This window comes from Lagenorhynchus albirostris, chromosome 1, assembly GCF_949774975.1.
Source record: "Lagenorhynchus albirostris chromosome 1, mLagAlb1.1, whole genome shotgun sequence".
Taxonomy (NCBI): domain Eukaryota; kingdom Metazoa; phylum Chordata; class Mammalia; order Artiodactyla; family Delphinidae; genus Lagenorhynchus; species Lagenorhynchus albirostris.
In genome coordinates, this window is record NC_083095.1 from 32,541,492 (window position 1) to 32,568,392 (window position 26,901).

At 46.7% G+C, this 26,901-nt stretch overlaps 1 protein-coding gene across 4 annotated transcripts in view; it reads right to left on the reverse strand.

The window, feature by feature from the left end:
- SUSD6 (sushi domain containing 6) overlaps positions 1–26,189 on the reverse strand; it is a 93,750-nt gene extending 67,561 nt beyond the window's left edge. For 2 of the 4 annotated variants that reach the window (XM_060140352.1, XM_060140362.1), the window contains exon 1: positions 25,935–26,189. The gene's annotated coding sequence lies outside the window, so the exon portion shown is untranslated. Of the gene's footprint in view, positions 1–13,168; positions 13,375–25,308; positions 25,404–25,934 lie in introns of those variants that run through there. The other 2 variants (XM_060140391.1, XM_060140369.1) reach the window with 2 other exon arrangements.
- Between the last annotated feature and the right edge of the window lie 712 nt (positions 26,190–26,901).

A 26,901-nucleotide genomic window follows, 5' to 3' on the forward strand; every position in this document is an offset into this window, starting at 1 on the left:
AAAATGGCAATTTATCTGTTCTGGGCCCACTAAACTATAAGGTCCTGGGAAAGCTGGGGCCCCATCTGTTTTTTATGCTTTCTTTGTAACTCTGAGACCACCACACTCTCAAAAAAAACCAGTATAGGTGTCCAAGAGGGACCCTCCTTCCCAAAATACTTTACTGCCTGAACTAGAGGTTTTCAACTGGGGACACCTCTACACTCCACCCCAGTCCCAGGGTTTCTGGCAACATTTGGAGGCATTTTGATGGTCATAACTTGGGGGGTGCTATTGGCATCTAGAGGGTAGAGGTGAGGGATGCCACTAAATATCCCACAATGCACAGGACAGCCCCCAGAACAAAGAATTTGGCCCCGAATGTCAACTGTGCTGCAGGTGAGAACCCTGGCCTGAGTGGATGAGCACTGAGCTGCAGCAGATGCCAGTAGATGTGCATGTCTTGCAAATTCCCTCACACCACTGGAAAGCCTCCTGTCCTACCACCTGTCCCCTGATCCGCTGTCCCTAACGCAGGCTTACAGGCCCTCGAGAGAGGAGCTTAAGGGTTCAGACTTCTGGGTTTTCACCCCATCTCTGCCACTAGCTGTTTGATACTGGCTGGACATGTCACAAAACTATTCTGGGCCCATTTCCTCCTCTGTAAAATAGAGAGGTTGGAAAAGATGACTTGAGCGTTCTTCCAGCTCTATCTGAAATGCTAGCTTTGGCCTTATCATGAGCCAAAGAGAAAGGGGAAGGATCCAGCTTAGTCGTGAGTATGCACATCCACCCTCTGAAGGACAGAGGTTCTTCTACTGTGGAAACCGAACCCAGCCAAGGGGAGGTCCAGAGAAGCCTGGAGCTCAGGTATGAGCGACCCAGAAAGGGCTCTGCAAACACTGGCTGCAAGTCCAGCCCAGGCCCTCAGGTTTAAAATATGAAAGTCCTTACTAGCCTCCCTCCTGCCTTTCCCGTGTCAATCTTTTCACCAGTGTTTGGAGGAGAAGCGGGAGGCTAGGGCCACTGAAGAGTAGCACCGGCATCACCTGGGAGCTTATTAGAGACGCTGAATCTCAGCCTTCATCCCTGATCTACTGAATTAGAATCTGCATTTTAATAAGATTCCCCAGGTGACTCCTATGCTAAAGTTTGACAAAGCGAGAGAGAGGCATGGACATATATACACTACCAAACGTAAGGTAGACAGCTAGTGGGAAGCAGCCGCATAGCACAGGGAGATCAGCTTGGTGCTTTGTGACCACCTTGAGGGGTGGGATAGGGAGGGTGGGAGGGAGATGCAAGAGGGAAGAGATATGGGAACATATGTATATGTATAACTGATTCACTTTGTTATACAGCAGAAACTAACACACCACTGTAAAGCAATTATACTCCAATAAAGATGTAAAAAATAAATAAATAAATAATAAAATAAAATTTAAAAAACTGAAAAATAAAGTTTGAGAAGTCCTGGTTTAGGGTATGCTGCCCTTCTATTATTCTCTGCTTTGTCATCTCCTCGCTTGTAAAGATGACTTTCAAGACTCTGTCCACATTCTACCCTAACCCCACCTCCTTGCACACCCTGTGCACATCTACACACACTCGTGCACACGCGCGCGCACACACACACCAGTTCAGAACTTCCAAATCCAGAGTCACAAGAGTCATGGGGACAGGTTCCTTTCTCCTTGCCTCTTTCCTACATCCACACAAGGGGAGAAAGAAGCTAGGCTTGAAGCACAGGCCAAATTAGAGCTTTTCTGAGAGAGATTCAGCCCACCCCTGCTGTTCAAAGATTCCCCAGGAGGCGGGATGGAAAAAGGGAAGGTGAACCCAAAGGTACAAACTCTGATGGGAAGAGATTCATCATTTGCATCTGAACAGAGACCAACAGGGGTCCAAAGTTTCATTTCTAAAGTTTTGTTTTTGTTTTTGTTTTTTTGCTGCTGCTGCTGTCTTACCTTACAGAAAGATTCTTGGGGCACGGGCTAAAGGGCAAAGCACACACACAGAGTAAACAAAAACGCAGCAAGGGTTCTCCTGGGGGTGGGGGCAGCTGGAACAAAGCAAGACCATGCTGAAGGGTAGCACAACAGAGCACTGGAACAGAGCACAGAATGTGGGGGGCAGGGGGGCTGGACTCTGCTGAGAAGTCAGTGTAGTGGAGGAGATTAGGCTGCTTCTCGCCCCTCACCCCACCCGCTGGTATAAGCAGCAGATGGCCCAGCCCCAGGCAGCTGGCAGAGACAGCCATCTGCACGTGCCTGCCTGCCCCTCCCCCACGGCTGAAGATGGGGCGGAGCAGGGCAAGGTCCAGGCCCAAACCCAGGTGGACGCATCCTCTGGAAAGCGCACCCTGGGAGTGGGGTAGCAACGTCACCCAATGCTCTGCCACAGTGGGATGAGCCTCAAAAACAACTCTAGCATTATCCAAGGTTCTCCTGCACCCACCTTTGCTGCCTCTGGTCACCTTCTTTACCAGGAGCAGACTCATGGGTCTGTCTTGGGATCCGAACACAGTACAGCCCGAAGTCCAACCTACCCGTGTTAAGAGGGAAAAACTGAGGCCTGGAGCGGTATCATGACTTGCCCTGGGGACACAGGGCTTGTTAGTGGCTGAACCAAAACTAAGTTCTCCCAACTCTCACTAATAAACAAGGTTCCCCAAATATCTCCCAATCAGAGTCTAACCACTGAGCCCCCTCAGAGTGCCAGCCCCAGCACTGTTCACTGTGCTCTGTCCATTCTGAGCCCCCAAGGAATGGCTGCCGCCCATTCGTAATTCTGCCAGATTAGGAAGCCCAGCAGCATTAGTCTCCAAGAACTGTGTGTGTGTGAGAGTGTGAGTGTGTGTGTGTGTTTGGAAGCGAAAAAGGACTGTTCTGAGAGCTGAAGGGAATTATCAGCCAACACAGAAACGGAGGCGAGTCTGAGTTACTGCCAAACCAGACTGGCTTAATTAAGACCCTCCCACCCTCTTCCCCAGGAAACCCACCCTCTCCCCTGGCTGGTCACACTAACCTAGCTGTAAGAAGCAGTCATTTCAGGGAAGCCGAAGCCCTCGCAGTTGACCTAGCCCTGGGGGATGGGCCATCAGCCAGGGAGCCAGGCCACTGGAGCTTCGGCACACCAGCTGCCCTTACTGTCACCTCAGTATCCACCTTCAACAGCATTTGCTCCATAAAGGTCCCCCAGCCTCCAGCCCACTCTGGATCAGTGTGCGTGCACAGTGGAAGAAAACACTCATTAGCTTTTCAAATGTAACCCTCTACAGAACCTAAATAGAAGGCACAGTTATGCAACTGCAAAGCAGGATTCCTCTTCTTACAAAACAAAGATGCACGTCCACAACCAGCTATCTGGTAAAAACTGGGTAGAAAGAGGCTAAGGGGCATTGAGGTTAAGCTGATTTACTAACCTCATCTAGATGCCTGGCAAACGCCAGCTTCAAGGCCCTGAAGCACTGGTATAATGAAAGCATCCTAATGATCAGAAATCTTTCCTGCCCTAAACGCCCTCAGATGCTGCTTCTGACCCTACACTCCAGTGCTATCACCATAGGCTCGTCCTGGCCTTTAGGGCCAACACCAGCCCAGGACCCTGGACATGGATATTCAGGGCCAGAAAGTAGCCTGCCTGAAAAACTGACTTACTCAGGAGCTGAAAAGCAATGTTTGGTCCAGTACAACAAAGGGCCATAATGGGCACCTTGTACCCCAAACTCCTTCACAGCCGCCACAAGGAAGCTCTGGGTAGAGCGTGGGGTGTGCAGTAAGGGTAGGGAATGGGGACACTACTTCCTTTACTTCCGCCCAAACCACACCCCTTTAGAACCTGCCCTCCTGAAAGGCAAATGCAGTTCTGACTTCCAAACCTCACTGTTTGAGAGAACTTCTGGTCTTCTCTCTTCACTTTTTAAAACAGACGACTGCTCCCCTAGGGAGAAAAAGCAGCTGTAAACACAGGAGAGGGCAGACAAAGAACCCTGCTAGGAGTTCCAGAGGAACAATTATACTACTGTAAAAAGGCTTCTCAGAAGAAGCAACACAGCCCATTCCAAACAGAAAAACACAACTTCCTTCAAAGTACTTGTCTAAAGGGTAACCTTTGGGCAGATGATTTCCCTACACTCCACTATGCTGCCTCCTCTACTCAACACTAAGACCTTGACATGTAAAGTGAGGTAGTGATTTTCTTCCTGGGAACCTTAAAAGAAGCAGTTCACAACTCAGTCTGCCTGCTACTGTCTATTTTTATCACCATCATCATAATCATTAAAGGGCTAAACTTCATTACCAAACTGCTACGAACATTTAAACAAATTTAAGCCATTATGTTTTTAGGCAGACTGAAGCCACAGTAGTTACCAGTGGAGAGAGAATGGGGAGAGGGTATAAATCTGAGACGCGCAGCCTGGCTTCTGCACTTCTTACTTCCCAAAAGGAACAGCAGTTTTCAAAGGCTCAGGATTCTGGGAAATCACCCACTGGCTCATTATACCGCTCCATCACAAGTAATGAGGCTGCCACCCCAAAACCCATTTCCCAAAAATAAAAGATCTAAAGAAGTGTTTCAGAGAAAGTTTGTGAGAAGAGTATTCAAGCTGGTTTTATTTTCATACAAGCTACAATTAAATGGCTTTGCCTCCGTAACCACACTTCCTACCTAGAATCCCAGGAAGTTTAGGTGTGCCCCTCAGATTTAGACTGGATTACAGGGAATTTAGCTGGCTGAAACTGGTCCCAGCCCATAAATGTTACCAACCTGTTTTCACAGTCCTAGTTGGATCTGAGAAATAAAGGGGGGTGGGGGAAGGAGGGCAGGGAGTCAGTGCTACACTTATAATTCTGCCCAAGTCAGAAGAGGAAGACACTGCTTTTAATTTCATGCAAGAGTCTATTATTAGAAGGAAAAATGCAACATAAGCCATAAGCCCCATCAGTGACAAAGCAAAGAAAAAAACATATTTACGGAATATATTTAAATCCCTAAACTTCCCAGAGGAATCAATACAAATGCCATTAATACAAATAAATCACCGTTGCCCCTAATGGTCTGTTCCCTGAAGCTACAAGCTTCCCTGTGGCCACGTACCTTTCACATCCTACTTCTGAGAGGATGCGTCACACGTGCATCTGGCCTCACCACAATTCCCCAAGAAACACTGGCCAACTTCTAGGATGAACAAAATTTCCATGTGAACTGGGTTTTCAGGAGAATCTCAGAGTGAGACCAGCTCCTGGGGGACAAGCCTGACTCTTTCTGACATTTCCATTTTCTCTCAGGTCTTGGGTTTCCAGAGCCCTAAAATTCCTTGATGGTCTTCCAGCCTCCAGCCCATGCTCTGCTCCAGGCCATCCAAAATCCTGCTAGGCACCCCACTCCCAAGCACTGTCAGATCACCTTTCACCTTTGTCCACTCTGTGAATCATCGTTTCCTGACGGTCCTCTATATAAAGCTTGCAAAATGTACAAAAAGCACAGGCCCGGCCCACCAGGAACTTTCAGTGGAGCTGGAGAAGCTGCCTACCCTGACAGCAAACAGTCAAGGCACACAATAAGGAAGGGTATCTACTTCAGTAGTCCATGTGGGTGCAATAAAACACCGAGTCGGGACTTTCCTGGTGGCCCAGTGGTTAAGACTCCACACTTGCACTGTAGGGGGCATGGGTTCGATCCCTGGTCTGGGAACTAAGATCATCCCACATGCTGCGCGGTGCGGCCAAAAAAAAACACAACCACTAAATCGTGAGGTATGAATTTTAGAAAATAAGGAAGAACAGCAACGACTTGAGAGTTATGGACAGAATAATGGAAAGAAAAAAAGATACAGAAATGGATCTGAACCAAGACAATTAAAGAGGGCCGTAAAAAGGAAGGAAGGGAGATCTGACCTGAAAGCCCTGAGTGCTGAGTAAGTATGGAGATAGAAAGAGAGAATTTCTGGGGCTGGAAGGCTTAAGTACACATGATAAATTAGGAAGGTAGAGGTGGGGAAAGAAGTCAAGAATCAGGGAAGAACAGAAAAAAAAAATCCATCTGAGATCGTTCAGGGCAAGGGACAATTCTTACGGTTTTCCTGGTATCTATCACATAGCAGACTCTGGTTATTCCACAAAGTATTAAGTATTCAACCGAATACTTAAAATAAGGCCGGATTGTACAGCTATGAAAAACAGGCAGAGAAATTCAGCTTTGGATCAGTAGGTAGCGGGGAGCCAATGAATGTTCTCGAGCAGGAAACATGACCTAATCCAATTCAACGGGCATTTACTAAAGGCCTACTATGTGAGAGGCGCCAGAATACTCAGTCCTCGCCCTCAAGGAGCACCGCCACCATGGGAAGGGATGGTAATGTGACCGCCCACACACATAGGGCTGCATTCTCTTACCTAGTCTCACTTGAGATAAGAACAATGTTAACCGGACATGAACCTGGCAAGAGAGACTAAAGTAGCCTGGGAGGCCAGACAGATGATAAGGTCTGGGCCAGAGTGGTGGTGACAGAAACCCACAGAAGAAAGAAATGGCAGGAGCTGGTTACTGACTAGACAGGAGGCGCTCGTAAGAGGGGAGTCACGATGACACAAAGTCAGAGAGCAGGACGACTCGGATTTCAGTTCCCAGATGGTGACATACCTTCAGCCCATGCTTTGGCCCACTGACCGCCTAATGCTAAGGTCAGTCGGCTCCACCATTCTGCCCATTTCTGGGAATGAGGGTTACACACTCCATCCTTCCCATCCACACACAGTTCTTTATGCTAGTTGTGATTTCCTGTAATTCCCATCTGCAAGGGGGTAAAGGAGATCGATGAGGAGTTGACAATTCCGTTGTCCATCACAACAGTAATAAATACATCTCAATAGTCCTGCCCTAAAGTTTTACTGGCAGCTCGTATTCTGTGAAGAGGAGAAAAGGGGGAGGAAGCGTTACATTTTAAAAGCCTTGAGGCAGTGTTCTCCTTACCCAGTGAGTTTTCCTCCCAGGCAGAGCCTCCCCAGCGACATTTAGCAAGGCAGAGGCAAGAGATGGAAAAGTATCAACCTTGAGAGCCAGGACCAGTTCCTACAGAGAAAAGAGGCCCAAGATCCCACCCCACCTGGCTACGTGAAAAATGAGCACACGATCAGGAGGGCAGAATCAGCGCAAAGCAGGCCCCAAACACTCGGAGTACACAGAATCAACGGAAACAAGCAGCTGGCCTTCCACAGTAACTGCTCTCCAGGGGAGACGACGCTTGAGGACTGGCCAAGCGCTCATCCCGAAGTAGAGCTGCCCAGTGCAAGGCTCTGAGCCACAGGAAGGCCAGCCTGGCTCCCAAAAAGGTGGCCCCTCCTCAGAACCCTGACACCCTGCCAGCCACCGCCATCCCTGATCATCCTAGACCAAAGCAGCACAATAACAGGAGAACGGTGCTGACCTGTGGAAGGAAAAGTCACGGCTGAGTTTCTCCCTCCATGATTGCAAGTGACCTGTTTTTCCTATCCTTTCTTCAAGAAACAAGTAGAACTTGTGGTTTCTTAAATGTTTTGAAAACAAGTAAGTTGATGGCGGAAATGAATTTGACATGTGTATCATTACAAAGGGAAAGTGCAACTTAGCCCTCTTTCCTAACCATTAAACAAGAAGAGGAAAAAAAGAGTGCAGACTGAATGAAGAACAGTTATTGGTTAAAACAACTTGGTGGATTCTCTGACATTTTCTAAACAAGTGCTTCCCTCCCACCTGTGACATATCCTGACTGCCTGAGAACAGTCACCCACACCCTTCACACAGGGGCTCGGAGGACTAAAACTGGGATGCTGAGGATATGTTATCACAAAGCTTTTTCCCAGTGCTTGGTTTAGGCTTCCTATGGTTGGCAAAAGGCCTTTCATAAGCCGGTGGCTTGGCTGTGTCAGTGGGAGAGGGATGTTTTGTTACCCTGCAGGACTCTACTCTGTAACTGGGGTGGTCATACTCCCAGTAACATGAAACCTCAGGATAATAAAAATAACAACAATAATAACAACATTGTTATTATTACCTGGAGCCTGACTGTCTAATCACTGCACAGGAATCTAAGCATTTTCCATCTAATATCTGATTTAATCTTCACAAGAACCTTAAAAGGTAGGTACTACTACTATCTCCATTTCTGGACAGTGGTTAAATAACTTGTCCAAAGTCACAGAGACAGCAAGGTTACAAACTAAGCAGGCTGACCCCAAAGCATATAATCTTGCTAGAGGTTCAAATCAATTCCATGTTAGATAATGTAATTCATTTTAAGTATTAGAATTATCTTGGATATACTATGGAATAAGAGGCAAAACTTCCATTCACTATAAAAAGAAAACAGGAAGCTTTGAAGATTGTTCATACTGCTGCTTGCAGCTCTACACCCTCTTGAGTGGGCTTGGACTTGGCTTCCCAGCTCTACTTCAGAACCTAAGCAGAGGGAAGTCTTTTAACATGCAGACCAACTCCAGGGCCCCAACAAGGGAAGGAGTCCTCAGGTATAGGGTGGATCCGGTGATTCTAAAGCACACATTGAGAAACACTGCTTTGGGGTATTCTAGGAAACTTTTTTTTTTAATTGATTTATTTATTTTTTTGGCTGCGTTGGGTCTTCGTTGCTACGCGTGGGCTTTCTCTACCTGTGGTGAGCGGGGGCTACTCTTCGTTGCGGTGCGCAGGCTTCTCATTGTGATGGCTTCCCTTGTTGCAGAGCACGGGCTCTAGGTGCACAGGCTTCAGTAGTTGTGGCACATGGGCTTCAGCAGTTGTGGCTCACGGGCTCTAGAGCACAGGCTCAGTAGTTGTGGCACATGGGCTTAGTTGCTCTGCGGCACGTGGGAATCTCTCCGGACCAGGGCGTGAACCGTGTCCCCTGCATTAACAGGTGGATTCTTAAACCACTGCACCACCAGGGAAGCCCCTCTAGCAAACTTCTGAAGCCACTGCAGGATTTGAGAACTAGGTCATTAGATGTTGATGGCTAATTCCCCCGAACCGCTAATGAGACAGATAATCACTTTCAGTCATAGGCACCGCATGTGAAGAAAGCTGTTGATAGAATGGAGTGGAGGGAAGCAGGAATTCAGAGACTTCAATTCCCAAAGCTCTCTTTACAGACCTGCATCATCTGAGGAAGCCATGTGCCCCTAATCTTCCACATCTGAAATAACCTGGCTAGAAGCTGCCCCCCAAAATGAGATTGATTCCTCTGAAAAAGAACTGCCAAAGAAGCAGTTAACATTGCATATTAATGACCAAATTCAGATATCCTTAATAGAAACTTCAACACCAAAAGGCTGAGTGGGGAAGAGTTATTTTTTTTTTAATGTGTGATTTTTCGAAGTCCCAACACAAAGCTTGTTGCCTAGGTCTTTGCACTCATTTGTAAATTGAATAAAGATGCACTCTCGCTTTAAGGTTTTGCCTCTCTGTGTTTTAGTCAGAGTTAGTAAGTGTCCATCCACATGTGTGAGCTCACCGATTCTGTCCTTCCTCTTTGGCTTAAATTATCTCTATGTCAATTGCATTACTATCCAAGAAAGATGGCTCCAAGTTCGGAAACGGTTTTGGTAATTTGATTAAGTTGTACAGAAATGCTAGTGCTTTCTTGGGCACCAGTGATCTTTCCCTGATCCTTTCTGGTCTCTGAGGGTAAGTCCTGGCTGCTGCCTCCCCTTGAGGTGGGACCCCCTCTATTCTCTGATTTCCGCAGGGTCTTCACAGAGGCCACACAGTCCAGCCAAGACTTCAGATTGTCTGCTTCTACTGCTACATACCAGCTGTGCCATCCTAGAAAGTGTTTTTTATCCTCTTTTGGCATCAATTCTCACAACTGTAAAATGGGTATAATATAAGCAACCTACTCTGAAGTTGCTGCGAAGATTAAACAAACTCATATATATAAATCACTTGGAACAATGCCTGGCACACAGAAAGCACTCAATACGTGTTCTCTTTTATTATGACTCCACCTTGCAGTGCTAAGAAAGTTTTGCATGAATCTAGAGTTTTATATTTTTGAAGCAGTCTCAATGCATTATTACTACAATCAGCCCTCACAATAACCGTTTAAGTGAGACAGGACTTAAAGTTTATGGATGCTTCCTGCTATAAGGAAAAGGAACTGGCCTGGCCTGCTCCTCATGAGCTGTTTGCTCATTAGTCCCAGTCACTGGGTCAGAGACCCATCTCCATCATCTTTGGATACCACTCCCCACACACATGCCAGCAGGCGTCAGTAAATCAAGGCTGAACTGCACTGAAGGTTTACAGCAAGGGCTAGCCGTGCTATAAACAGAGCAACCCCAGCCTTAAGGCAGGGAGAGGGGGAACAAATCAGAGTCCCTGTTCTAGGGAATCCCTGGCTACCCTGAACACAGAGACAAGAGGGCTAATTTCCTAGTCCTGACTCCCACCTCATCCCCGAGAGGAAAAGGAGCAGCTGCAGGAGAGGGAGCAGCCAGAGGTCACTTAGAGGGAAATAGCAGAACTGTCCCTGCACAACCTCGGAGGCAGCAGGGAATCAGGAAAATATAACACAGCGTTACCCAGCCCCTCCTGCCGGGCCAAACGGGGATCCATAAATGCGGTGTTTCAAAGGCGAATAATGCTGCCTTCACTAACTGAGATGGGAGTTGCTTTTGAGTAGAGTACAGGCCAGTCTATAAACACCAGGGATTAAAAGGCTTACTGTGGGGCCCGACTGCCACCGGCCTAAAGACAGAGTCTACCTGGCCCTCCAGACCCCAAACAAATTCAGGGAAGAGCTGCCATCACCCGATGGTGCACCCCCTCAGGGTGATACCGTAACCCTTTTTCTTCTTCTCTTTTTCCACTTCAGATCACTTTGCTAAGCAACCTCCCCTTTCCGCATCCTGCACCCAGCACCACTCACTCCCCAGCGGCCCCCCAGCAGCTCCCCACCTGACCCTGTCCCCTGCTCTCCAGGCATTTGTTTTCTGCCTCCCTCACCACCTCATCCTCCACGCCAACAACTTCCTAATGCACATGTATTTTATCTGCCATGAAAACAACACAGGCTTCGGAATCCTCCCAACCTTGGTTCGGGCTGCACACAGTTACTTACAGTACTTAACTTTTCAGAGCTTGGTTTTCTGATCCATGAAGTGGAGACAGGCCCTCCTAGGTACAACACCTAGCACAGGACCTGGCACAGAGCGTGCACTCAATACTTCCTGCCTTGTCCCGCTCCCCACGGGATTTTTCTTCCTTCTTTCCTGGGCTCTGTGACCCTGATACAGTCACTCTTTCTAGGTATCACACCTGCTACATCCAAAGGTCTCAACTCAAAGGAGTGACTCAAATGAGGAACATTTTAGTCCCCAATGTTATCTGTGTAGCAGGCACATTCTGGGCACATGGTCCCATCAGCAACCTTCAAACTACACTAAAGAGAGGACTGGTCACCTTCTATCTCCCCACCACAAATGACCCATTTAATGAGAAAAGTAACCAGAGGGGATGGGAGGACACGGAGTTGAGAGTCACTTGTGGCAGAAGCAGGAGATAAATAAAGGCCTCTGTAAGGTAAGGGTAGCATTTCCACATGCAACTAAAAACCCCAAAAGGAAAATTCCCATAATTCCACATTTACATGTAAAATTTTTAAATCACTTCTGACAGCAAGAACATCTGCCAGTTTTGCTAGAAACACCATCCGGTTCATTTCTGATAAGCCCCAGGCACAACTTCGCACAGGCCAGGAACTGCCTACAGTTTGGTTCCCAAAAGGTGGCATCCTCCACGACAGCTCCAAGGCAGTGAGCCACCCCTCCCTCCCTGGGGCCCGAAGGCTGCTACTGCTAGTTCATGATTAGACTTGAAATAAGCCCGGAGCTTGAATCTTTTGTAAGTACCTCCTCCAAAACTTCCAAGCATCACCCTTATATCCAGAATTAATTTAAGCAAGTCTCTTCAAAACCCGATAAATACTACAGAAACAAAAACAAAAAAAAATACTACAGAAACATGACAAACAGCAGGAACAACTTGTGTTTCAGAGGGGCTTTCATAAACCAGGTGGGAGGGCAGCTTCTCCACTGAAGAGTCTTATTTTTCAATTAGCTAAGAGTAAGAGGGTCCCCTCCACGAGGTCTTTAAGCTCCTCCAAGTACCTTCCTTTTGCCAAGCCAACAGGAAACACTTTGATGCACTTCATGGAGGTCTTCAGGCCACCATAGATAAGGGAAAGAAAGCAGCCTGGGAGTCAGAGCAGACTTGTCTCAAGGTGCAATGACTTGGTTTGTGATGCCTCAACAGCAGGCCTATTCTTCAGATCCTGACGGGGAATTAAGCATAAAATGTGAACCCAACACCTACAGCAAGGATATACCCCAAAGAAAAATGGACTACAGGGTTCACCAGCCACCACTAAACACAAATGGAAAAAGGTGTATTTGAAACACACGAAAACAGGATAAAAACTATCATGTGCAAGAGCCTGTACAAATATGCACACCCCTGGGACTTCCCTGGTGGTCCAGTGGTTAACAATCCGTCTTCCAACGCAGGGGACGCGGATTCGATCCCTGGTCAGGGAACTAAGATCCTACATGCCGTGGGGCAACTAAGCCCGCCTGCTGCAACTACTGAGCCCATGCACTCTGGAGCCCACACGCCACAACTAGAGAGCCCGCGTGCTGCAACTACTGAGCCTGCGCACTCTGGAGTCTGTGCACCACAACTAGAGAAAAGCCCACACGCTGCAACAAAAGATCTCACATGCCACAACAAAGATCCTGCGTGCCACAACTAAGACCCGATGCAGCCAAATAAATAAATATTCAAATAGGCACACTCCTTCTTCTAGTCCACTAAGCAAACCTGGGGTGGTAAAGCTTTAAACACTGTATTGCCCGTATTGTTCACCAATTTTTGGTGTTTCATGACCCTTGTGAAGATGGAGCAAGGCAAATGTGGTAAAGAGAGAACTGAGAAGGCAAGGGTGAGAAGCATGCAGTACAAACCGAAGGTGAGAAACTGGGGCATAATCAGCTCTGAACTCACAACTGGGTTTGGGGATGAGAATCTCTCACTCTCTGAAAACAATGCTGGGCAGAAATCACTCAGCGTTTTTTTCCTCTCAAAATGTGTATACACAGAACAGGAGCCCACAGAGAAGCTCAAAACTGATTTCCCACCAAGTGTGGCTTCAACTCACCCATTCAGCCGCACAGACAGGCAGCTAGCTGAGGAGTAGGTAGGAAGCCACCAGCAGTACCAAAGTGGTGTGGAAACAGGCCTACCCCAGAGAAGCTGAGCGTCCTTGTGCTGGCCTTCCAGGACAGAAGGAGGCGGGCTGGGAGGCTGTCGGCGTGGACTCCAGCAGCAGGGCAGTTAACAGAGAAGGCCAGACTGGAGGAGCTGAGAAAACTGAACCCACAACAAAGGCAGTGGTCAGGAGTCCACCACCTGACAAGCCAGGAGGATGTGAAAGAAAAGCAAGAGGAAACAATCCCCTCCCTTTTGTCAATCTGGATGCGGTCCATCTGCCTTAGAAAGTAGAGGAAGGATGTGGCCCTAAACTGGCCTCTCCCCTTCTCGGACAAACTGACCCTCAATAATCTCCGCTGTCCAGACCAGCAGCATGTTTCACATCCGGCACCTGGCCAGTGCTTCGTGTCTGCCCATCGGTGAGACCTCCCTGGTTTGCTACTTGAGCCAACAGGCCACACCAGCATCACCATTTCTGCTGCTAACTCAGCCCTTGGCCTTAAGACAGGACACTTGTCCTAAACTACTCTGTGCCTCACATTCTGTAACTTTAAAGTGGGCGTCACTCCCACCTCACTTCCAGGGTAACTGAGACGATAATAGCCAGTAACAGATAATATTTACTGAGCACTTACTATGGGCCAGGTACCAGGCTAGCTGCTTTCCATGTCTCCTCCAAACCCCCCTATGTAGTAGATACTGATATTAACCCCCATTTTCAGTTTAAGAACTGGGGCTTAACAAAGAAACTTATCCGAAGTACACAAGCCAGGCAGAAAATCTAACACTACAAAAAGCAAGGGTCAAATACTAATTAATACCACTTCTTCCCCAAATAAACTGCCGTGAGTATCTTTTACTTGACAGACACTGAACCTAGTGTTTTAACTATCCCATTTTATTTGGTTTTCATAACAATCCCATGAGGGGTTACTTTTCAACATAATTTTAATTATTTAAGTTATACATGCCAATAGTGAAAATTCAAATGAAACAAAAAGAAAGTTTAAGAAGCTATAGTTTCCTGTTACCCTTTATCACCCCAGAATTCCCACCCCAGGTAATCGTTAATATTCTGGTAGCTACCCCTCTACAGACAGGTAGTGGTAACATTATCACCTCCATTTTACATGTGATAAAACTGAGCATCTGAGAGGTTAAATTTGCTCAAGGCCATACAGCTGGGAAGTGGCTGAGCTGAGACGGGAAGCAGGGCGAGGCTGATCCCAAGGCCGCTCTCCTCCACTGCCTCCCACTCAGTACCCACTCCTCGAAACAATCGTCCATTTTCATTCACCATAGGAAAGGGGGAAGCTCTGCCTGGCCCACAGCCAGTCTCACTTCTCCACTTTCCCAACCAAATGGAAAAAGCAGGCAGGCTGTCCGAGCACACCCTGCCCCAGGAACATTGGCACTGCTTTATGTTTTTCAAATCTAAGCTGTCCTGGATGAGGCAGGACCTTCACCTCCAACCTCCTCACTGCCCAGGCAGGCTCATCTTCTGCCTCTGAAAGTAAAGCCAGGACAATGGGGAAGAGGAGGTCAAGCCAGGCCTACAGGAGACCTTGGATCCCCCTGTCAGCAAAAAAGGACACTCTTCAGGGAGCTCTTAGGAGTACTGAAGCGAAGACAGTCCACCTTTGGAAACAGCTGCGGGGGGCATCTCAGGAAGGCCCGGACCCACAGTTGGTGCCTAGAGTCAGAACACACCTGCAGAAAAACAGAACAAGACTGCAGCAATGCTGATACAGACTGCAGAGCCCTCAAAACCCCCATCACAGGGCCCTGAGACCCAAGGAACTTAGAATTTCCGCTCTGGCTCACCCCCAAATGGACCTCTAATAACCTGAAAACTGCACAGGATTCTAGATACCAGGGCTTTGCCCCTGTGGCCTCCCTGCTCCTCCGAAAAATAAAAGTAAAAACCTTCTCAGACTATATGGCAATGCTTTTTCCTTAGTTAGGAGATGAAATTTGCCCTTTCTAATTACACACACTTTCACATCTCTGTCCCATCAGTACACAAAAACATACCGACCTTTAGAGTACCTATGCTGAGATGGGGGTAGGGACGAGGAAAGGGGTTGTTACATTGCTTTCCACACAGAAGTTAAAATTTATCAAGTCTGCAATTCCAAGAGCTTTCCTATTCCCCAGCAGCATACCAGTGTTTGATTCAGCCTCAGCCCTGGCTGACTCAGCATCCCTATTTACAAGCACAGTGGATGCTAAATGTCCACTGGTTACCAAAGGCCTTGGCTTTCCCATTTGTAAAACGGGACTGAAACCTTCCTCACAGTAATTATCTGATTTCTTATGTGAAAGCACTTTGTAAAATAAATAAATCTTTATTGCTATTAATATGAATGCCCCACCTACATAAGTAAATGAAGAGGAAACTTAAACCACCCCTTCCCTCCTCAAGGGGTTTGACATCTATGAGGGGAAAAGATTAACCAAAACACTGGAGAACAATTCAAAACCTTGCTTATACTGTGCTGCAAAGAATCCCTGTGGGGAGATGATTATATGGGAAAGAGCATCCAATACTTGTTCAATTAATAAATGAGTTCAGATGCACTGCTTAACAAACATCTACTTGTTACCATCCACAGAAAGTTGTACCAACACCAAAGGCTCTGGAATCTGTTCATTCACTGTCACTCACACACACATCCCAAGAAAAACCATCAGCGTTTGCAGAGAGCAGCCCTTCTTTCAAAGATGTGATTTTTCAAAAGCATTCACAGACCTTCAAATGAGATGACCCACACAATTATATTCTGTAATTCCAGGAGCAAAAGAACCGCCCCCAGAAGAGCTCAGTTCTGGAGAACAAACAGAAACAAGCCATCCTGTGTTAACTACTTCCTTGCCTGCAACCAGATTCACAGTGGATAACATATATATATGTAAAAAAGGCCAAACCAGTAGATGCACACATGTAAATTTGCTTTAGGGTATGACTGATACCTCCTGAGGCTTTTAAAAGAATGACAGAGTTTTCCAGAAACAAAGACCTGCACTTGAAAATTAGAAGGGGTGACTCTCTGGTCTCGGATCAAAATTCCTAAGGGTTCCTATAGATTGTTTTTGACTGGCCTTGCTAAAACATTTTGGACAACAGCCAATACCCTCTCTTTGCTTCTCCTCCTCCCACCTCCATGGTTCCCGAGCTGTCTTCTTTTCCTGCCACCAGTCAGAGTAAACTTGGTAAATGTTAACAGCTTTTTATCACCTTGTTTCTATTTGGTTTTCACTCAAACCAAGCCTCCCTCCAAATGTTTCTTTTTCGGAATTTCATCAATAATACCACTCTTACATTCCTTGTCATCAAGGCTTATGGACTCAAGGTCACCTTGCCCTCTCACCCTTTTTACTTTAATCCTCTATACCTGGTCAATCCTTCTCAACCAGCTGAGTATAAAGAAGTGGACAAGACAGTCACTGACCTCAGGGAACTTCCAGTCTCAGCCTAGAACCTGAGCCTACACGGAGATGGCTTACCCACAGAGGTAAAACATACGGGGATGTGCTTTTATTGGGACCCTTATTTGTGTCAGTAGTGTTCTAGGTCCTTTACTGCCTCCAGCAAGTTATAAAGCCAGATATATCAGGAAGAGACACAAATTAACATATCTAAAATTGAGGCTTGAAGGAAATGGAGAAAAAAAAGATTCCCTAAGGAATTCACACCACTGATCCTACCTATTTCCCTTCTCCCAGTTTCGCACTGTTGAATTCACACCCGTTTTTCTCTCTAAACTAAAAAAAAAACAAAAAAAAACCACGTCAGGGTCAGAAAACATTCCCACATTAAAAACTGGTTAGTTAAGTAAAGCTGGAAAAACGGAATCCTCACACCAAACTCCTAGACCGAGCTTGCTCTACAGAGAAAGGCAATTGCTCTCTTGCTAGAGAGGCCAGGAGGAATTCTTCAAGGGTATTTTTCAAGTCCTCCTCCCTTCCAGGGTGGTTGCTGGTTTGGAGCACAAATGTCCCTGAAAAAGCCAGAGCCACTCCTTCAGAGCAGCCAAGCTGAAAGCCTGCTTTACACAACAGATTCCTCCAACGCTACTGTCAGACTACATAAAGCGTGGGTATTCCCCCAGACTGTTAACTTCATGAGGGCAAGTGCTGTGTGCATTTTGTTCTTGTTCACAACTGCATACCTAGCACTTAACCACCACGGGCATTCACTGAATACCGGCCACACAAATGACTTGACTTCCTTCCTTCCTCTTGGTTTCTGCAGCAACCCTCTAGCCACCTCCCACCAGCCTGACATCACAGCCCAACCAGATTTTCAGCTCACAAATTATGAGAACTTGAAGGTGCATGTAAAGGGGAAAATAAGATGGACCAATGAAATCTTATGCAACCCAGAGCCTGTTTTTCTTGCCATCCTGCTGTGTAACAAGCAAAATTCCCACAGGACTGAAACGAGGCGGTAGATGGCCTTCCCATGGCAGAGTGTCTACCTGGGAGTGGATGAGAATCAAGGATTGATAAAAGTGCGCACCAGCCAACATACCATTTGTTAATTCTCTAAAAATGTTCTGAGCATGCCAACTGAAAGAACAACACCCACTGAACACCAAACTGCTCACTGGTTTTCTGGGATGGAGAAAGCTAGCATATATGACACCTCAACCCAAGAAGTCTATTTCCTTCCTGGCTGGTTAGAGACACAGTTAGAGACATGTGTTCACACTGCATTTGGACGGGTGGCTGACCCACATGAAATAAACCTGAGGATATCAGAACCACAGTTGTGAAGGGTTTCAGTCTGCTAGGAGGGAGGGGCCATCAGCCGTCCTAGACAGCATGTTTTCAAATACTGGGCAGTCCTACTACATCTAGGCTGCCACCAGCACCTACCTGCCACTGTCCCACCTGGGTGACCAAGACCCAAAGGGGAAAATGACTCAGGAACCACATCCCATTGGCCTGGAGTCAGGTGGTGTTTTCTAAATTGTAAGGAAGCACAGTACAGAGATAAAAGAGTTAAGCAGGCCCAGCCTAAGCACAACTCCCATTTTAAGAACAGTTCTTCTTAAGAACTGAATTTAAAGACTCATTCCCTTTTGTAATTTCACTATTAGACTCAAAACCACAATCACAGAAGGGATAGGAGTTTGTTCCTAACGATATCAACCACATACCCTTCTGGGCTCCAATCCCCTTTCCTGGAACAGGCCCAGAGAAGAGAAGTTGATCACACTGGGATAGAAAAAGTACCAGACTAGGAATCTGCAGCCCTGGCTTCTCCCCTGGCCCTGTCATCACTCAGGAAAATGAGCTCTGAGCAACCATTTCCCATTTTTCTATTCTATAAAGTGAGGCTGTAAAATGAGACCATCCTCGGAGTCCCATCCTCCCAACTCGAGCATTTCATGAGCTCTCTCTGGTCACATGCTCGGCTTGTTGTGCAAGAAGTTTTGGTAACATCTGGATACTACAGTCAAGCATTCAAATCTTCAGATAAGAGTCCTGTCTCCTTACTCAGCCTTCTGAGACTCCTAGTACTTGGGAACAGAATTTGTATTACCAGGTAGAGCCACTCCAAATCTAAAACTTTTGGCAGTGAACAGTGGCAGGGAAGTTATGGCTGTATTCATACACATTTACACACACACACGAGGGAACTTTCTGGAAAAACTGGTCCTTGGACTTGGCTCCAGGTGAAGGAACCTGAAACAGGTACAGGGGAAGATGATTCAACTTCCTAGTTTTTGTCTGGCTTGTTGGACAAAGGGCATGTGCCCTGTGTCCCATGTGTTTCTGAGGTAGAACCATCTTGACTCTCTGACCCTTAGGTGGCCTACACATGCACAATTTCAAGAGCTTCTGGGAGGGATCTAGGAGCAGGAAAAGCAAGACCAGCTATTGGTCGCGAATGCTAGGAATTCCAATTAGAACAAGAGTGAAAGGAGCCACTGCACTATTTCAGTACTGAGGCTGCTATGATGTAAAACCACCCAGGGGTAGATTAATCTGTAGAGGAAATGACACTCCCAGCAGCACCATCTGTTCCTCTTTGTGTCTGGCCTGATCTATATTTTAAACCTCGGGTGCAACTAAGGTCCACCAGTAAGAACCCATAAGAGCCGTTCTAAAGAACATTCTCTCTCAGGCCTGCGTTTAAACCACACTCACAGCCCCTCTCCCTCCCCCGCTCACGGGCTGGCTCTCTATTCAGCAAGCATGCCACTCCCCAGTCTAGCAGCAGCCTCCAAGCAAGTGCACAGAACCCTCGCGTGGAATTTTTCATAAGGAAAGGGAAAACTTCTGAGAACTATAAATTACATTGATAAGGAAGGCTCTGTGGGGTTCATGGTAACACTCTCTCCAAAAGACACAATGATGCAATTTACAACTGAGGCTTCATGCTGAAACCACGCCCCCCCTTTTTTAAAGCAGCAGTACATGTGCACTGAATCGAGGCACTAACGCATCTGTCAACTCACTACTGTTTAAAGTTCCGCACCAAAGATTTGGAAACAATGCTACTGGAGAGTTCAACCCTCTTAAACACTATACATATATATATATATATATATATATATATATATATACACACACACACACACACACACACACATATATACACACACATATATACATACACACACACGTGTATATATATACATATGTATACACACATATATATAATATAGGTATATATATGTATATGTGTATGTAGCACCTTTTCTTAATTCAGGGCAACACCCTCAACACCACAGGACCAAGAGATTTCGCTATACTGCTCTTGCCCAAACAAACTACATAACCAAGTAGAACGTTAACTCCAAAGTAGAAATATGGATGCAGCTTTTAAAATATCTCCCTGAGAAATGAGAACATATGTCTACATGAAACCCATGGGTTCATGGCAGCATTATCCATAATAACCAAAAAACACAAAAAACCCCAATGACCATCAGCTGATGAATGGATAAACAAAATACAGTAGTATATCTAAACAACAGATTATCCAGCAATAAAGCAGAATGAAGTAGCGATATATGCTGCAACATGGATAAACTTCAGCAACATCATGCTAAGTTAAAGAAGCCAATCATTAAAGACCGCATATTGTATGATTCTATTCAAACGAAATGTCCAAACAGGTAAACTATAGAGCGGATGAGTGGTGCCCCTGGGCTAGGAGGATTATAGAGGAATAGCGACTGACTACTAATGGAGTTTCTTTTGGGGGTGATGAAAATGTTCTAAGATTAGATTAGGTAAGATTATGGTGATCGTTGGACAACTCTGTAAATATACTAAAATTCACTGCTTGTACACTTTAAATGGATGACCTTTATGATATATAAATTACGTCTTAAAGCTGTTTTTAAAAAATGTCATATGACAAAATAAAATCACCCCTCCAAAAAAAAATATCTCCTTGAGAAAACTTAGAAATAATCTAGATGTATGAGAGAGGGTATTTAAATCACAGCTGATCTATGTGATGGAATTTTATAAAGCCACTTTATAAAATTATAAATTTAATTTATAATTAAATTATAAAAATTATAATTTTTTATAAAATTATAAAATATAAAAAATTATAATTTTTTATAATTTTTTCTTTATAATTATAAAAATAATTATAAAGGCTATGTGTTATTATAGGAAAATGTTTATGCTATAACAGTAAATGAAAAAAAAAACGAAATACAAAATTGAATGTTACAAGGACTACCAACTAAAAGAAAAAGTAGAATGCATGGAAATGATGTTTGTGTTAGGTTGGTAGAATCATAGTGGTTCCCCCCCTCTATTTTCCAAGCTTTCGGTAATCTTGTCCCAGCGTATTGACGATTAAAAACAAAACAAAAAAAACCCCTCAGTCTTCCCTCAGTTTGCGTTGACTACAACTTAAAATGCAAAATAAGCAAAACCACTTTGTTCTCTTTTTCAAGTTCCCTTTTTTAAACTTCCATCCACTTAGTTTATTGAGATCAACTGAGAACCCAAAGAAGGAAGAATGGGATAAACACTCCTCCTCTCCTATTCCCAGAAGCTAGTTTCATTTTCCTGGCTTTGTCAGAAACCAAAGCCAAGTCTAGCCAAAATTTCAGCAAGGAGAGTCTACACACAGGGCAACTCATGTTCTGTTCTTAAACTTCTGTGGGCGAAGGCAAGTCACTGCTGGCAGGAGGCTGGATTTGGAAAGATCAGACTTTCCCCCTCCTTAAAAAATGATAGAAAGAAAGGGGAAGCTGGGGAAAAGCCCCTATTTGTGTCTGTCCTCTGAGGTTTTGTGTCCAATCTCCAACTACAGGAGGAAAGAATCCTGAGTCATTTAATCTTTCACCACAGAAGATCCTCTTCTGAGTAGTAAATAATTGTCAGTCACCACCTCTGCCGTCTGCAAACCCACTGAGAACCTCTTACTATCATCAGGAATCCCAGGCTACCTGTCCCCAAATCAAGCAATGGGGCTCTGCCAAAAAATAATAATAATAATGGTACGTGTGTGTGGGAGGGGAGAATACATTTAAGGGCACACTGCTATCAGGTAATTTTAAGGATCCACCAGCACTGGCGACAGTAACAGGGAGCTGCATCTGTTTCTGCTTGAGAAAAATGCTTCAATAATATCCTGTCTCTGGAGTACTGCATGAATTCTTGGCACGCGGCTTCAGATGCTTCAAGCGTGGCTATTTTCCTTTTTTGAGATATAAGAGCCAGGGAGGGAGAATACATCACAGGCAACACGAGAGTCTGTGAAACCCGTTCAGTTCTCACCACAGTCGCTGCATTTTCTGCTCCATGAGTCTCTCACGGAGACTCAACTGTCCCCTAGTCCTGACAGCAGCACAGGTGGCCTTTCACAGCTGAAGTGACCCAACTTGGCACCACCGAGAGGCCTACCAACAGAGTGGAGACTTCCACACTCAGGTAAGAACCAGAGGATGAGAGAGCAAATAGAGGAATCCTGCTGGTTTCTAGGCCAAAGAACTAAAAGGGAAAGAAAAAGGACAGCATCACAGACACAGGTGAGCACAAGAAAAAGGAAACATCCACAGGTGCCTGACAGGCTCTGCCACTAAAACCTAACCCTTGTAAGAGGTGCCTCTTTCCGCAGTACCTCTACTATTTCAGATAAAGGTTTCACACGGATACACTGGAACTTACAGCCATCTAAGGGAACAACAGCTGCTGCCTTGAATCCTAGCCGGGGCAGGAGTGAACACATCTTGATACTCAAGGACGGTCACCCCCATGCTGTCCTGAAACTGTCATTAGTCTCAGATCCACAGCTGTTAGCACCTTCAAATACTCATCACACACACACACCCCAGCCCCAACCCTGAGCTGCATCCTTCATTCCCGCCAATGGGGAAACAGCCCTACCACATTACAGGTATCGTTTCTCATTGCTCTAGTTTCCTGCAATGCGGCAACATAACTTAAAAATACTTATTTTTTAACAACCATTCCCATTAAGTGAAGCCTCACCACGGTGGGATATGTGGGTGGCCCCTAGACTGAAGCCATCTTGAGGAGAAACCAGGGGAAAGAGTCTCTATTATCATACAAGCAGGTGTCCTAATCCTCAACACTCAAGTCTGCACCACAGCAATATTTGCTTTCAAAGTTAAAAAAAAAAAAAAAAAAAGGCACTGGGCTTCTTCCTCTCCTTGTTCCTTCCCATCTTTCTCCTACTGCTTGAGGGAATGCACTCTACACAAGACTTCCCTACTGTCTAGGTGGATGAAAGAGGGAAAATGAATCCTGCTCGGCAGCTTTCACTAGGAGATCGCATGTCAAATTTAGGAGCTCAGTAAAACACTTCATGCATGGCAATTACACAACCGGGCCTAGTGGGTCTGCAGACATTCAGGCCTCCAAGTAGGCATTTCAGGCCTGTAAACAGAAATCACATCCCTGCTGCTGCCTCTCGGTGAATCGTCCCTGAGTAAATGGGAAACTAGAGGGGAAGACAAGCACATGTGCTCTCTGGCCTTCCTTCTCTGCCTGCAAGAGGCTCTGCTAAAGACATTCTCCCCAGTTCACTTGTTTTGGTACGGAAACGAGGAAGATTACGTGGCTCACTAACTTTTAAAAAAATACTGTAATTCTCTGAGCCCACAGACAGATACCAGTAGTTACCTGGCTATCAGAAGAGCTAAGAATGCGGAAAGAGAGTACTAGGAAAGATTTAAAACATAAGGCAAGTTTTTTTCTGGAGAATGTAAAAGCATAGAGGAAGTGAAACAACGCTGAGTAGCAATAAAGTTGAAATAAGTTCTTACTTTTAAGAAGCCAGATAAATTATTCCCTTTGGACGGTGCATATGTGTGTGTATCGAGGGGGAGGGTAGCTAGAGGAATTGCTGCCCTGGGAACGGCAAGGAGGAAACCCCCTGCCAGGAGATGCACCATTATGTAAGAGCACAAGTTCAGTCACCACACAATGGAGACCTGCCAGGAAACCAGACGAAGTGCTGAGGTCTCTTCATCTGCCAGCCTGCATCTGTAACACCTCATTCTACCTTTTTTCCTCTTCTTTCTATCTGCCCACATTCTGGGCTTTGAGAAGGCAAGCCTCAGTAAATAAGTTGAACTGCCATTTGACAATGGGTTTGCTCTCCGGGTTTAAGCACTGCAGGGCAGAGAGGCAGGTCCTACTCTGAGCACTCAGGGACCTGTCCCCGTCTAGCTGTAGGTAAGGTTTGGTTTCATATGCCATTTCTACTACAGTACCCAAAAGACCACCCTGTGGACAGGAAGTTCTATTTATCAGGACTGGTATCAGTATTGTTCTCTATTTAATGCACTGCTCAGGACTTCCTTAAGCAGCAAATGGCCACCAATGAAAATTAACAACATAAGCCAAAATAAATTGACTTAAAAACCATGAACTCTGTAAGAAATGGCAGGGTTCTGCACTGCCATTCACTGCAGTAACCCCAATACCTAGCACAGTGCCCGGCATATATTCTGTATCACAAATACTTGTGAGTACTAAATTAAAAACAAGAATGAATGAACCCACGAATGTTGTGCAAACATACCATAAATGTGCACCTTGGAGAAAGAAATAAGGATGCGCATGATCTGAGAAAGCCTGAGGAAGTAGTGCTTTGGACAGAGTCTAGAAAGACTCCAATTTCAATTTTACCAAATGGTAAGCAAACTAGAAATTAACAGTATAATCTAGTAGTTCAGGGTGAGGGCTCTACTATGAGATACCTTTGTGACCTTGGGCAAGTTATTTGTTTGGCTTTGCTCTCATCTGAAAGAATGAGGATAATGACAAAATCTACCACAAAAGTTTGCTATTTATTAAATGAGATCAAAAAAGTAAAGTTCTTGGCACAAAACTCAGTTCACATTAAGTCCTCAAGAACTTTCCTCTGTTATTGCTATTATTTTTTCATTATTAAATATCTCCTCTACTGAGGAGAAGGTAGATGTACTCCCCATGCCCCAAACTCTGAAAATTTTCATTTCTGGTTGAATATGCATCTAGCTAAAAATGGAAAGCCCAGAAAATTCAAAACTCAATGCCAAGTACATGTCTCTACTAGCCTCACTACATGGTGACAATTTGGGTGTGGAATTCCCAAAACAGAAAAGGTGTATGTATGCATTCACCCCATTCATACATATTTTTTAAATCAGAGCAATGAAAATAACAGAAGTGAATTAACCAGTGTAAAGGATGGAAAGACACTCTTGTCACCTCTGCAGACCTAGAAAGGGTGTAAAATACCTACGGTTTAATTGAACTGGGTAGTTTCACTGCACCTCTGTACAGAGCACACACAAGCCCAGTTAGCAAGAGCAGTAAAGCCCAGCGAGCTGCCTGCCACCAGGGGACATTCTATGGGAACAGCAGCATCAGGCCTCACTGCTGAACTTCCCTCGAACCAGCTGGAGATTTGTTCTCGACGCCTCTTTTCTCCTGGGTCTTTCGGTCCCCAAAACCACCTCCCCCTCCTGACCTCCTTACAGGTAACTTTTCCCACTTCAGCAGCCCCACAGTCACAACCCTGTGGGAGGGTCAGACCGACACCAGTATTTGTCTCTAAAAACCAGAAGTGAAAAAAGAAAGTCTACATACATAAACAGGAAGTGGTTTCGGTGCGTCTCAGCCCGGATACTAAAAAAAAGTTTTTGAGATTAAAGACCAGACGAGGTGCGGGGGCTCCAGAAAGCTCCGGTGCTCGCACACCCGGGCTCCAAGGTACCCTCGGAAGTCCACCATCGCTAAGCCAACCCTGCCCCAGCGCAGGACCCGCAACTTTAGCTGGCTTGACGAAAACACATTAACAGTAATAAAGACAGCCAGCCTGTGACTACCTCCCAGCGACCTGCAAAATGTGGTCTCCACCGTGAATTCCGAGCCGGAGCGCGACCCCGCACGCCCGACGAGGCCCCGGCGGAGCGCCCCGATCCCGGCCACCAAGCTCCCGGCCGCAAGCCGGCCGGCCGGTCTTCCTCCCGGCCTCGGCACAGCTCCCCCCCGCCGCCCTTCCGCCCAAGCCGGCACCGGGCTCGCCGCCGGGCGTCGTGGTGACAGCCGGGCCGGCGCAGGAAGCGCGGAGAGCAGCCGACGCGAGGCGGCCGTCCGGGCTCCCCAACGTCCCTCCCGGGCGGTGCGCCGGTCCTACGCCCCTGACAGCCGGCCGAGGGCGCCAGTGACACAATGCCCGGCCCCGCCGCCCCCCGGCCGCGGTGACAACTCACCCGGGGAACGGCGCGGCGACCTCCGGGAGGCGGACGCTCGCAGCTTCCGCGGCGCCGGGATCCGCTCCGCCGCCTGCGCGCGCCCGCAGCCCTCTTGGGTCTAGGCGAGACCCCGTGGGCCCTTGTCTGGCTGGCGCTGGCCGGCGCTGCGGGAGGAGGAGGCGGGAGGCAGGGGACGAGGATGTCGCCGGCTTAGGAGAATGGAACGCGGCGGCCGTAGCAGAGGCAACGGCAGCAGTACGCGCGTCACCGGCCCAGCTGTACCGCGCGGGCGGGGGAGGCCCGCGGAGGGGGAGGGGAAGGGGCGGGCGAGGGGCGGGGCCAGGCGCGCACGCAACCAGCGCCGGCGTCGCGCTGCCGCGACCGCCCCGCTGGGAAGCCCCGCCGGTCGACGGCTGGCAGCACGCAAGCGCCGCCGGTCGGCCCGCAAGCCCCGCGGTAGGCGAGACTGGGTGGGCGGGGGGTGTTCTTAAAGGCACCGTCACGCCAGCGCTGCTAGAGTGGACCGGGCGGTGGTACAGATTCAGACTGAGATGCCTTTGCGCTGCACTCTCCAGTTCTTTTACTATTATTATTGTATTACTTTTTGGATTATTCGGATATTATTTGGATTACTATTATTTGCAAAGAATTGGTTTACTCTCCGGTCGACAAGGCGCTTTCATTCCTGTTGCCTTCTTAGCTCAGGAATCCCTCGCCAGGCCTGTCGCTAAGCGGTACTTCTCCCCATTAAGCGGTACTCCTCAAACTATGTTGCAAAGCCTACCAACCTCAAAATTGTCCCAGGGGTGCAGGTGTAAAAATGCAGATTTAGGGTCCAACGTCCCATCATTCTGATTCGAAAAAGCTACGATTGGACTCTGGAATCTATCTTAAAAAGCATTCCTAAGGGATTCCTCAGCACACTAAAAGCACGCGACGGATCTCAAGGTTCAGAAAACTGAAGTTCAGAGTGCGGACTGGCAGA